Raw genomic sequence first — 13499 nt, forward strand, 5'->3', positions numbered from 1 at the left:
AGGCTGGGTGACCAGATCTGCACACAATACTCCAAGCACGGTCTCATCAATGGATTGTGAAGTCATAGCAGGATGTCCCAACCTCTGTACTCAATGCCCTGACTGATAAAGCCAAGCACCATCCTATTCATTACACTGTTTACCTATGTCTCCTCTTTCAGAGAAATATGGACCTGTACCCGTACCTCTAGGGCTCTTTGTTCTACAACATTCTCTGGGACCCTATCATTTATGGTGTATGCCCTGCCCCGCTTTAACCTACCAAAGTGTAACATCTTGCACTTTGTGTTCATATAGGCCGCAGCTCCAGTCCTTCTTCATTATATAAGCTACTCATCTGAGAAGTCTGAAATTGACCTAACGAAGAATACATTACATTAGCATCCGTGAGAGGCCTATTATTAATAAGTGAAAATGGGCAGCTTTATCTCTGACAACACTGTCTATAACTTTGTTAATGACTGAGTCTAGACCAGGCATGGGCAAACTACGGCCCGGGGGCCATATGTGGCCCGTTAAGCTTTTTAACGGCCCGCAGAACTTGATGAAATCTTATTAATAAACCTTGTTAACGTTTTTTTCCCCGCAATTCTGGCGTTTTCGCCACAACAAAACTAAATCCAGACTTTGATGCGCTGGCTAAAAAGGGAGACCAACAACACTGTTCCCACTGAAATTAAAAATAAGTTTCTTCATTGTGTTATGTAAAAAATGCATTTGAAAATATTTTTTTAATAAGCCTTACATGTTACATGTCATTTCTGTTAAGTGATGGACATGAGTAGTGCGCAGGTGCACGTACGTTCTCAAAATAAAAAATGCGCTCCAGATCAAATAACGCGCTCCGCATACTGGCGCGCTGTCACTGTTCTGTCCTTGTGCTGGTCGTTGTTGAGTTTTGGCACAGAGGACAATTGAATAAGAAGGAGCAGGACAAGTAGACCTGCATCTCCTACCGTTTTTGAAATAAAGACAGTCAGGAGGAGAGTGATGATGATAATATCTTGAAGGATAACAGAATTTTCAGTGCTTTAAAATAATAACTGTTACTATTAAAAAAAGCTGTATTTTATTCATTTAATTTTCAGTGTTTTAAAAGTCATTTCAATAAATAGCTAAATACCATGGGACTTCAAAGACAGATATTTTGTTGTAATGCATTTGTTCATTTTCAATTGAAATTAAAGCACATGTTTTCTACATATCCCATGATATTTTATTTTCTCTTATGAGGTGTATTACCAAAACACTCCGTCCATCTGCTCCTGGTCCAGCCCCCCTGTCAAATTTTAGAACCCTTTGTGGCCCACAAGTCAAAAAGTTTGCCCACCCCTGGTCTAGACTAATGTGGTGAAATTAGCCAGAATGAATTTATTGTTATTTTTGTGTCCAAGTGGTAGTGGGTTATTCTTCCTGTATCTAATATATGCTGGGATTGATGTTGTACTTTAGTAGTTTATCTAGAATAGCAGCTGGCTCTGGAGTGAAATTTAGTACTAAACTGAAACACTGACTGATCCCACAGCTACATTGCATTCTGTGCTCTTACCCAACTCTTGTTATCACTTGGAGTGTTTCAGATTGGCTGAAGACTGCCTTCCAGTTATAGTGGGGTCTTCAGGAGAAAGCTGCAACAAGTAATCTACTTGGCAATTCTACATGAAGGCAAATACTGAAACAAGTCTGAATCCAAAAGAATATTTTTTTTAAAATTAACATTTGATACTTGATCTGGTTTTCTGAGTTGGTGATAGTGAGTTAGCAACTTCCGTCATTCTTTTCAAAGAATGAGAAAACAAGCAGGATATTCCAATGCACTCTGAACGTCTTTCCGGAAAAGATTGTAGATTGGCTCTTCACAATGCAAGTTCTCAGTATTTTTTGCACTTGGACAGTTGTTTTCTTTTGCATGTTGGAGTTTTTGAGTCTTTGTTTATGTATAGTTTTTTGTAAAATTCTAATATATTTTATTTTCCTGCAAGAAAATAAATCTTAAGGTAGTATGTGGTTACACATATGTACCTTGATAATAAATTCACTTTGAGTTTTGATGGCTCAGGACTGAAGGTGAAGGATCTTCGTTTGGTGAGCTTATCAAAGGATGTGTAGGAAACATCGGTGAATGGACTAGAGTTATGACTATACGCTCATCTAACTGTAGGATGCAGCAAGAAAAGGTTTAACCTATTTCCAATGTTCCTAAGATTCTTACTGTGATCCACCCAAGCAATTTGAGCTTCTACTTTCAGAGGAGAGGGGAAAGGTAAATTTGGTGGGAAGATTTCTACTACAAAGAGTAATCTTCTTTTCACTGTGCCTTTTATATAAAAAATATCCAAAGCATACTAAAAAATAAGACCATAAGTCATAGCAGAATTAGACCATTCAGCCCATTGAGTATTCTCCACAATTCATTCAATTATGCCCAATTTATTATTCCCTCTCAACCTGATTCTCCTGCCTTCTCCCCTTAACATTTGACATCCTTACAAATCAAGAACCTATGAACTTTTGCTTTAAGTATATCCAATAACTTGGCTTCCATGGCTACCTTCTGGTTTAAAATGGCTGCCTGTGGGCAAACAAACCTCAGGGTTGTATAATTTATACATACTTTAATAATAAATGTACTTTGAATCTTTGACAATGAATTCCACAGCTTCACTACCCTCAAACTGGAGAAATTCCTCCTCATCCCTGTTCTAAATTAAAGTACTTTATTCAGATGCTACGCCCTCTGGTTCAAGACTCACTCTCTATTAGAAATATCCTCTCCACTTCCACTTTATCCAACCCTTCAATATTCTTAGGTTTCACTAACATCTCCTTTCATCCTTCTAAACTCCAGCAAGTCCAGTCCATCTGGTCCAGAAAAATTATCCACCTTCGGACTTTTCAACTTCCTAAACACCCTCACCTTAATAATAATGACCACACTCACTACTGCCGCCTGACTCTCTCGAATTTCTGGCTTGTTGCTTGTATCTTCCACAGTGACGTCTAACATTAAATACTATTCAGTTCATGCACCACTTCTTTGTTCCCCATACTACTTCTCCAGCATCATTTTCCAGTCTGATGTCCAATCTTGCCTTTACTTTATTCCTTATATATCTAAAAAAAAACTTTTAGTATCTTCAGTTATATTGTTGGCCAGCTTAACCTCATATTTCATCTTTTTTCCCCTCATTACTTTTATTGGTGCCTTCCATCAGTTTATAAAAGCTTTCCAATCCTCTTTCCTGCAATATTGTAGGCCCTCTCTTTTGCTTGCATGCTGTATTTGACTTTCTTTGCCAGCCACATTGATCTCAGACTTTCTTTAGAACACTTCTTCTTCTTTGGGAGGAACCGATCCCGTGTCTTCTAAATTACTCCCAGAAACTACTGCCATGTTGCTCTACTGTCATCCCTGCTAGGGGCCCTTCCAATCCACTTTTTTCAAGCTCCCTCTCACACCTCAGTAGGCAGCCTTCCTCAACTACAATACTGATACATCTGATTTAACTTCTTCCGAAATTGTGGGGTAAATTCTATCACATTAATAGGTCAATAGGTACATCTAATGTCAGAGATATGTATACAATATACATCCTGAAATTCTTCTTCTTTGCAAACATCCACAAAAACAGATGAGTGCCCCAAAGAATGAATAACAGTTAAATGTTAGAACCCCAAAGCTGCCCCAAAACAGCAGCAAAGCAACAAACCCCCCCCAGCCCACCAGCAAAAAAGCATTGTTACCCTCCACTGAGCACTCAAGCATGCAGCAAAACACCCATAAAAACATAGACTTGCAGTGCTCCAAAGATTACTCATTCACCTGGTAATTCAACATACCACAGGCTCTCTCTCTCTCTCCCTCGAAATAAGAGGGGTCTCCCTGTTTCACAATGAGAGAGGAGATATAACAAAACAACTCACTGATTTATGGTGTTAAAAGACTGTGGCGCTGCTTCTTCCGAGCTCTGTGCCCAAATAACTCGGGTCCCTGGGCACACAGCCAGCAGCCAGCTGCTTTCGATCTCCCATGTACTCCCACGACACATCAGGCAGCGGTATCAGCCTTGAATTCGCCCACCTCCAGAGCCACGAAAATCCAGCACCCTGGGTGCGCACTAATCTTCCAGGCCGTGTCCTTATCATATCGAAAAGTGGCCGGTCATGAGGCTCCAAGAGCAGGTCCCATTTTTGCAAAGAACTGAAGTCAGCATGTTACTCCAGGTCAAGGTCTTCAAAAGAACCTTTAAAGGGAAAAAAAGAGATATCAAAGATAGAAATAGAGCTGTTTCTGAAGATGCAAGCGAAGGGGTCACTGTTAGGTACCATCATCCTCTTAAACTCCCCTGAAAGGATGGCTTCCTCCTAAAGGCTTTTTTACCTTAAGTTCCCTAATCAATTATCACTTCCTCCTAAGAGTTCCTTTATCTTAAGTTCCCTAATCAATGATCACTTCCTCCTAAGAGTTCCTTTACGGTAAGTTCCCTAATTAAATCTGATTCACTGCACAACACAGTTGAAGTCTTGTCCATTGCCATTATGTAGCAAACTAATATTTGTCTTATTAACACTATGGGAGCATCGTGGTTAGCAAGACACTATTACAGCTCGGAGTTCAATTAAGGTGTCCTCTGTAAACAAGTTTGTATGTTTCTTCCTGTGTGCACATGTGTTTCCTCTGGGTACTCCAATTTCCTCCTGCAGTCCAAAGATGTTCCAGTTAGTACGTTAATTGGTTATTATAAGTTATCCATGATTAGGCTAGGGTTAAATCGATGGGTTACTGGACAGCACAGCTCAAAGAGCTGGAAGGGCCTGTTCCACACTACCTATAAATAAATAGCTCTATACTTTTCAGCCAAATCTTTTCTTTAAGAACAATGAAGACTACCAATTTAGAAGCTATGATTCTGACAATGAAAGCTATCGATACCCATTGTTTTCATAGCCTTGACTGACATTTGCCCAACGGCAGTTAGGTACTAAGGTTAAAAGACAGATAGTTACTTTATTGATCCCAAAGAAAATTACAGTGTCACAGTAGCATTACAAGTGTACAGATATACAATTTTAGAAGAGAGGTAAGCAAGAATAAAAAATAAATTACCTTAAAAATAAGACACATAAGATTTACAAGCCAAAGATGACAAGATTTCCAAGTTCACACTGATAAGATAGTAGTGCAAGAATTATCATAATATCGCACAGTATTGCACAGAGTGTGGTATACAGAGCTAAACAGAGCTTTAGATAGATAGATAGATAGATACTTTATTCATCCCCATGGGGAAATTCAACATTTTTTCCAATGTCCCATACACTTATTGTAGCAAAACTAATTACATACAATACTTAACTCAGTAAAAAAAAATATGATATGCATCTAAAATCACCCTCTCAAAAAGCATTAATAATAGCTTTTAAAAAGTTCTTAAGTAGTTTACTTAAATACATTGAGTCCTAACCCCAGCACTTTAACATATCTTACTCCTGGCGGTTGAATTGTAAAGCCGAATGGCATTGGGGAGTATTGATCTCTTCATCCTGTCTGAGGAGCATTGCATCGATAGCAACCTGTCGCTGAAACTGCTTCTCTGTCTCTGGATGGTGCTATGTAGAGGATGTTCAGGGTTTTCCATAATTGACCGTAGCCTACTCAGCGCCCTTCGCTCTGCTACCGATGTTATACTCTCCAGTACTTTGCCCACGACAGAGCCCGCCTTCCTTACCAGCTTATTAAGACGTGAGGCGTCCCTCTTCTTAATGCTGCCTCCCCAACACGCCACCACAAAGAAGAGGGCGCTCTCCACAACTGACCTATAGAACATCTTCAGCATCTCACTACAAACATTGAATGACGCCAACCTTCTAAGGAAGTACAGTCGACTCTGTGCCTTCCTGCACAAGGCATCTGTGTTGGCAGTCCAGTCTAGCTTCTCGTCTAACTGTACTCCCAGATACTTGTAGGTCTTAACCTGCTCCACACATTCTCCATTAATGATCACTGGTTCCATATGAGGCCTAGATCTCCTAAAGTCCACCACCATCTCCTTGGTCTTGGTGATATTGAGACGCAGGTAGTTTGAGTTGCACCATATCACAAAGTCCTGTATCAGTTTCCTATACACTTCCTCCTGTCCATTCCTGACACACCCCGCTATGGCCGTGTCATCAGCGAACTTCTGCACATGGCAGGATTCCGAGTTATATTGGAAGTCTGATGTGTACAGGGTGAACAGAACCGGAGAGAGCACGGTCCCCTGCGGCGCTCCTGTGCTGCTGACCACCGTGTCAGACCTACAGTCTCCCAACCGCACATTATGAGGTCTATCTGTCGCACATACTGAGGTCTATCTGTATTACCAGAGGTTAATAAGAGTCTTACAGGAGGGAGTGATCACTTCCCAGCTATAGGTTGACTCATTATAGAGCCTAATGGCCAAGGGTAAGAATGACCTCATATCACACTCTTTGGAGGACAGCAGTTGATTTAGTCTATTACCAGAAGAGCCCCTCTGATCAACCAAGATGGCATGATGAGTGAGAAACATTATCCAGAATTGCCAGGATTTTCCAGAGGGTCCTTTGTTCTACCACAGCCTCCAGTGTGTCCAGTTTGACTCCTATAACAGAGTCAGACTTCCTAATCAGTTTATTGAGCCTGTTGGCATCACCCGTGTTGATGCCACTGCCCAGTACACCACCGCATAGAAGATTGTACTGGCAACAACAGACCGATGGAAATGTGAAGGACAGGCCTGCATACTCCAAAGGACCCCAGTCTGCTCAGGAAGTAGAGACGACTCTGGCCCTTCTTGTACCCAGCCTCTGTGTTGGTGCTCCAACACATCCACGTCCTCACCATCAATAGTAACAGGGAGCAGTGCAGGCTTAGTCATCCTAAAGTCCACCACCATCTCCTTTCTCTTATCGATGTTGAGCTGCAGATGATTCAGCTTGCACTATTCGACAAAGTCCTCCACCAGGGCTCTTTTATCATCCTCATGTCCTCCCTTTACACACCCAACTATTGCTGAGTCGTCAGAGAATTTCTGCAGATGACATGACTCAGTGTTGTATCTAAAGTCCGAGGTGTACAGGGTAAACAGGAAGGGAGCCAATACAGTCCCATGTGGGGCCCCAGTGCTGCCTATAGCCATGTCTGACGCAAGCTCTGAAGCCACACAAACTGTGGTCTGCCAGTCAGATAGTCTATTAACCAGGGTACAATGGAAGTGCTAACCTGCATTTTCCCCAGCAATAAGAGTTGTATGGTATTGAAGGCACTTGAGAAATCAAAAAGAAAACATGATACTCACAGAGCTGCCCTGCTTATCCAAATGGGAGTAGGCTCTGTTCAGCAGGTAGATGACAGCATCATCCTCTCCAGTATGCTATCAAGTGGCACAGTACACAGTAAAGACAAGACAATGTTCTTCAGGACCATGGTGCTACATGAAACAATGCAAAAACAACACTGAACTATGTAAAACAACACAAAAAACTACACTAGACTACAGACCTACCCAGGACTGCATAAAGTGCACAAAACAGTGCAGGCATTACAGTAAACAATAAACAAGACAATAGGCACAGTAGAGGGCAGTAAGTTGGGTGTCAGTCCAGACTCTGGGTATTGAGGAGTCTGATGGCTTGGGGGAAGAAATTGATACAAAGTCTGGTCGTGAGAGCCCAGATGCTTCGGTGCCTTTTCCCAGATGGCAGGAGGGAGAAGAATTTGTATGAGAGGTGCGCAGGGTCCTTCATAATGCTGTTTGCTTTGCGGATGCAGTGTGTGGTGTAAATATCTGTAATGGCGGGAAGAGAGACCCCGATGATCTTCTCAGTTGACCTCACTATCTGCTGCAGGGTCTTGTGATCCGAGGTGGTGCAGTTTCTGAACCAGACAGTGATGCAGCTGCTCAGGATGCTCTCAATACAACTTCTGTAGAATGTGGTGAGGATGGGGGGTGGGAGATGGACTTTCCTCAGCCTTCACAGAAAGCAGAGATGCTGCTGGGCTTTCTTTGCTATGGAGCTGGTGTTGAGGGACCAGGTGAAATTCTCCGCCAGGTGAACACCAAGAAATTTGGTGCTCTTAACTATCTCTATCGAGGAGCCATCGATGTTCAGCGGAGAGTGGTCGCTCCATTTCCTCCTGAAGTCAACAACCATCTCTTTTGTCTTGTTCACAGATGAATCCTTCTAGGGTCTTCATGATGTGCAAGGTCAGAAAAGAAACAGAGAATTTGAAAATCTAGATGTTGAGAAATTTAACACTGATTTTAATTTTGTCCATGGGTTGTGGGCATATAGGATGCTGAGGAAGAGCCATAGAAGTTTGGCTTTAATAGAAAGTTAAACTAGGTAGGTGAAAAATGGAGGCCCAACCTAAACCCAGCCTATTGCCATCTGGCAGATTAGGTAAAACTAAAAATAATATTAATAAATAACAGGAGATAATGCAGTGAGCTCAGGGATGAAAAGGAACAGGAAAGTGGTAAATATGGTGAGTTTTTATTGTTGGTTAGCAGGATGAAGTTAACAACGTAGATATGGAAATCTGGTGTTTATTCAGCCTCAGCACCCTTCAAACCCCATGCAGTGCCACTTTACACTTACACTCCACACCTCTTACCTACACTGACACAGTCACTGTCCTACAGTGTTTTCATATGCCCTGCTGCTACCTGGAAGAGTTCCTCCTGGCAAGAGTCACTTTGTCACATTATCATTTCCTGTTAGTCACCTTATGTACAGATATTTCTGCACCTAGTGTCAATTTACATGCATTCAATCCATCTATGTATATATGCTAATTTTACAGCCACTCTCAAACAGTTACTTGTACATTGTATTTTATAGAATTGCTTTTATATTGGTATTTATTGTGCTTTTTTGTTTTTTTTATTGTGTCCCTTATGCTTAATGTGTTTTTTATACTGCATCGGATCTGGAATAACAATCATCTTGTTCTAATTAACACTCATACTGAAAAATGACAATAAATAATCTTGAATCTATTCAGAAGGCTAAGGATTAAGATAATATCTTTGGGGCACAAAATATGAATCTGTAGAATTAACAGACTGTCTCCTGTGTGACAGGGACAGTTTACTCTTGTGGAATCTGGAATTTAAATAACTAAATACCAGCTGAGCTCTTCAATCCCCTCGAGTTCTTTGTGGCATTCTACAGTTACACAGGGGAAAGCTGATCACTAAACAGACTTCCTACAATTGTTTAATGATCCCTCCCAGAGGGGTTTCATGCAAGTTACAGCATAGATACAAGCTATTCAGTCAATCCATCTGGCATAGGGGTTCTCCAAGTCTAATACCATTTCTTTGCTCTCTCCCCACTCACCCCATGCTCTTCAATAGGTCACTTTCTAAGCAATTATCTAATTCCCTTCAAAAAAAGCCAATGGGTTCTGCTTCAAGTAAAATTTGTGAGAAAGCATTTGCATCTGGTGTCAGATATCAGCCTTGGATCAATTACAGTTGGCTCTCTCTCCCTCTCTGAGCTATGACATGGGTTTAAAATCTACTCCACAGTCTTCAGCATATAGGAATCATTTTGTCTTCAAGAACAAGGAGAATATATACAGCAAAAGTTCAGTTGGGAGTTTATATACTGATGCATCAGGCTGTAAATGTAAGTCTTTGAAAACACCACAGAAAATGTTTAACAAAGTATGTGATGCTATATTTCATTAGTGGTACAAAATACAAACACAATGAGATTATGCTGAACTTTAGTAAAACATTGCTTAACTCACAATCAGAATATGGCAAGAATTCTGTTACCATGTTTTAAGACAGATATTAAAGTTTCTGAAGGAGATGAATAAGGTTTTCTAGAAAAGGTTCTAGGGCTTAAGTATTTCAATTAAAGGAGTAAAGTGAAGAACCTGGGTTATTCTCCTTAGACAGACAAATCTGGTAAAAAAAAATTGTTCCACTTTTTGCTCCAAAAGCGATCTTTGATCCCGAAGGCTCTCGGCCCAAAACATAGGTGTTTATTCAGTTCCATGGACGCTGCCCCACCTGCTGAGTTTCTCCAGCAACTTTTTGTGTGTTGTTCTGGATTTCCGGCATCTGCAGAGTCTCTTTTGTTTATGAAATATGATAGCCTGGACTGTTCAATAAAGAAATGGCACAGAAATAATAGATTCAAAGCTCTCCTTTCTATTATAATGACTCTATGCTCCTTCACTGTGACAGGTTTAAAATGCTGGAGCTTCCTACCTAACATGCACTATGGGAGTACTCTCACCAATTAACTACACTGATTCAGGAAGGTAAGCATCCATCAACTTTTTAAGGACTATTAAGGATAGGCAATAGTTCAGACCTTGCTTACATTAATTCAATCAATGAAAGCTGCATCCATATAGTGTATTTAATGTAGAACTAAATCCCAAGGAACAACATATATAGTGGAGGCTTCTATGACCAAAGGGCATGGCCTCAGAACACAAGGAAGTCCCCTTAGAACAGAGATGAGGAGGAACTTCTTTAGCCAGAGGGTGATGAATCTGTGGAATTCATTGCCACAGACAGCTGTGGAGGCCAAGTCATTAAGTATACAGTGGATTCCAAGCAACCGGGCCATCGATTAATTGGGGCAGCGACTTATTTGGGACAACTCTTAAAGATCAAAAACTAATTGAGAAAATAGCTGGGATTCCTTTTGTTTATTTGGGACAAGATGACACTTAATTGGGACAGAAGATTTGAGCATCGCAGTAGCATAGCAATTTGTGTGAGGTTACTACCATTCCGGGCATTGGAACTTGGAGTTCAATTCCAGTATCCTCTGTAAAGAGACTCTGTATGCCCTCCTCGTGGAATGTGTGGGTTTTCCTCAGGTGCTCCAGTTTCTTCCCACAGTCCAAAGACGTACCGGGTAGGTTAATTGGTCATAGTAAATTATCCTGTGATTAGGTTAGGGTTAAATCAGAGTTGGTTCCTTAAGGTTCCTATTGCCCTTTATTTACCAAATGGTAGAAGTTGGAGATTGGGAAAGTCTGTCAACAACAGTGTACTGCTGTAGTGCATCTTAAGGAGGGATTGAATTTAAGTGCAGGGAGGTTATGCTGCAACTGTACAAGGTACTCCAAGGGAGGAGTTGTAAAGTTTGATGGCCACAGGTAGGAATGACTTCCTATGACGCTCAGTGTTACATCTCGGTGGAATGAGTCTCTGGCTGAATGTACTCCTGTGCCTAACCAGTACATTATGGAGTGGATGGGAGACATTGTCCAAGATGGCATCCTGGACTTACTTCCACTTGGCATAATTTACTTATTATTATTTAATTATTTATGGTTTTATATTGCTATATTTCTACACTATTCTTGGTAGGTGCGACTGTAACAAAACCCTGTTTCCCTCGGGATCAATAGAGTATGTCTGTCTGTCTGACTGTCTGTACTGGTGAGGCTGCATCTAGAGTACTGAGTGCAGTTCTGGTCTCCTTGCTTGAGGAAAGATATACTGGCTTTGGAGGTGGTGCAGGGGAGGTTCACCAGGTTTATTCCAGAGATGAGAGGGTTAGACTATGAGGAGAAATTGAGTCACCTGGGACTGCATTTGCTGAAATTCAGAAGGATGTGAGGAGATCTTATAGAAACATATAAAATTATGAAAGTGATAGATAAGACAGAGGCAGGAAAGTTGTTTCCACTGGTAGGTGAGACTAGAACTAGGGGAGATAGCCTCAAAATTTGGGGGGGGTGGTAAATTTAGGATGGAGATGAGGAGGAACTGCTTTTCCCAAAGAATGGTGTATCTGTGGAATTCTCTGCCCAGTGAAGCAGTGGAAGCTACCTCAGTAAATATATATAAGACAATGTTGGATAGATTTCTGCATAGTAGGGGAATTAAGGGTTATGGGGAAAAGGCAGGTAGGTGGAGATGAGTCCGTGGTCAGATCAGCCATGATCTTATTGAATGGTGGAGCAGGCTCGACGGACCATATGGCCTACTCCTGCTCCTACTTCTTATGTAAGTGTTGGTTATTAATTGTAGGATCAGTTACAGAGTGAGGAAACACTGTTGAATTGGAAGCTGTTCAAGCAGATTGCTTTACCTTGTTTGCAATGAGGATTTGGAATGTTGGCACTGCATTCATTTATGGTGACTATTCCATCATCCTCTTCATGGGGAAGAAGCTAGTGAATTAATCACTGTAGGATACCTAGTTTTAACCTACTCATATTATGTGGCTCAAGGACATTCAATGAATAGACAGATCATTAAATATCAACAGGAAGTGGTTGGAATATCTTATTGGAACTGGCCTTTTCCTGCCCCTTACACTGTCTAAATGTTATTTGTCCATGCCAACCCATGACTGCATTTTTTTTTAGATATACAGCATTGAACAGGCCCTTCCAGCCCAGCAACCCACCTATTTAATCATGGGACAATTCACAATGACTAATTAACCTGCTAACCAGTACATCTTTGGATTGTGGGAGGAAACCGAAGCACCCAGTGAAAACCCACCCTCGTGGTCATGGGAAGAATGTACAGACTTCTTACAAACAGCGCTGGAACTGAACTCCAACTCCCTGAATTGTAATAGCATCGCTTTGATAAAACAATTGAAAGTGGATGGGTTGATACACTATCCTAAGTAGCCTCTGCATTGATCTGCTTTTGCTGAGCTGACTGGCCTCCAACAACAACAAACACCATCTTCCTTTGTGCTAGATGTGGCTCCATACATTGGAGATTATTCCTTTGATGTTCAAAGGCTTCAGTTTTACTCCAGTTCCCAGATGCTGTATGCACTCAAATGCTGCCTTACTGTTGTGCGTATATGGAATTTAGCACTTTTATTTATGTATCGATTAATGCTATAATGAGATCAAGTACCCAGCAGCTTGGGCAAAACCCAAAGTGACCACCAGCGAGCAAGCTATGAACTAACTGATTGCACCGTTTGTGCATGTTGTCAAAAATGGGAATGAACAAGGAACCTCCTCCAGTTGGCTGTTTAATTGCGCACCATCTTTACTCAAGAGAAGATAGGACTGCAGACATTTGATCTGATCCTTTCTGCCACAAGTATCACCTGTTATGAATCAGAATCAGAATCAGGTTTATTATCACCGGCATGTGACGTGAAATTTGTTAACTTAGCAGCAGCAATTCAATGTAATACATAATCTAGTAGAGAGAGAGAAAAATAATAATAATAAAAGAAAACATAATAATAAAAAGTAAATCGATTATGTATATTGAATAGATTATTAAAATATATGCAAAAGCAGAAATACTGTATATTAAAAAAAGTGAAGTAGTGTCCAAAGCTTCAATGTCCATTTAGGAATCGGATGACAGAGGGGAAGAAGCTGTCCCTGAATCGCTGAGTGTGAGCCTTTAGGCTTCTGCATCTGCTACCTGATGGTAACAGTCATAAAAGGGCATGCCCTGGGTGCTGGAGGTCTTTAATAATGGACCGCTCCCTAAAGATGTCCTGGGTAC

At 41.1% G+C, this 13499-nt stretch overlaps 1 protein-coding gene across 1 annotated transcript in view; it reads left to right on the forward strand.

Annotated features, from left to right (window-relative positions):
• smim36 (small integral membrane protein 36) overlaps positions 1 to 13276 on the forward strand; it is a 47550-nt gene extending 34274 nt beyond the window's left edge. The window contains exons 2-3 of the mRNA XM_073026578.1: positions 10227 to 10303; positions 12377 to 13276. The gene's annotated coding sequence lies outside the window, so the exon portion shown is untranslated. The remainder of the gene's footprint in view (positions 1 to 10226; positions 10304 to 12376) is intronic.
• The last annotated feature ends 223 nt before the right edge of the window (positions 13277 to 13499 follow it).

This window comes from Hemitrygon akajei, chromosome 22 (assembly GCF_048418815.1).
Source record: "Hemitrygon akajei chromosome 22, sHemAka1.3, whole genome shotgun sequence".
Taxonomy (NCBI): Eukaryota; Metazoa; Chordata; class Chondrichthyes; order Myliobatiformes; family Dasyatidae; genus Hemitrygon; species Hemitrygon akajei.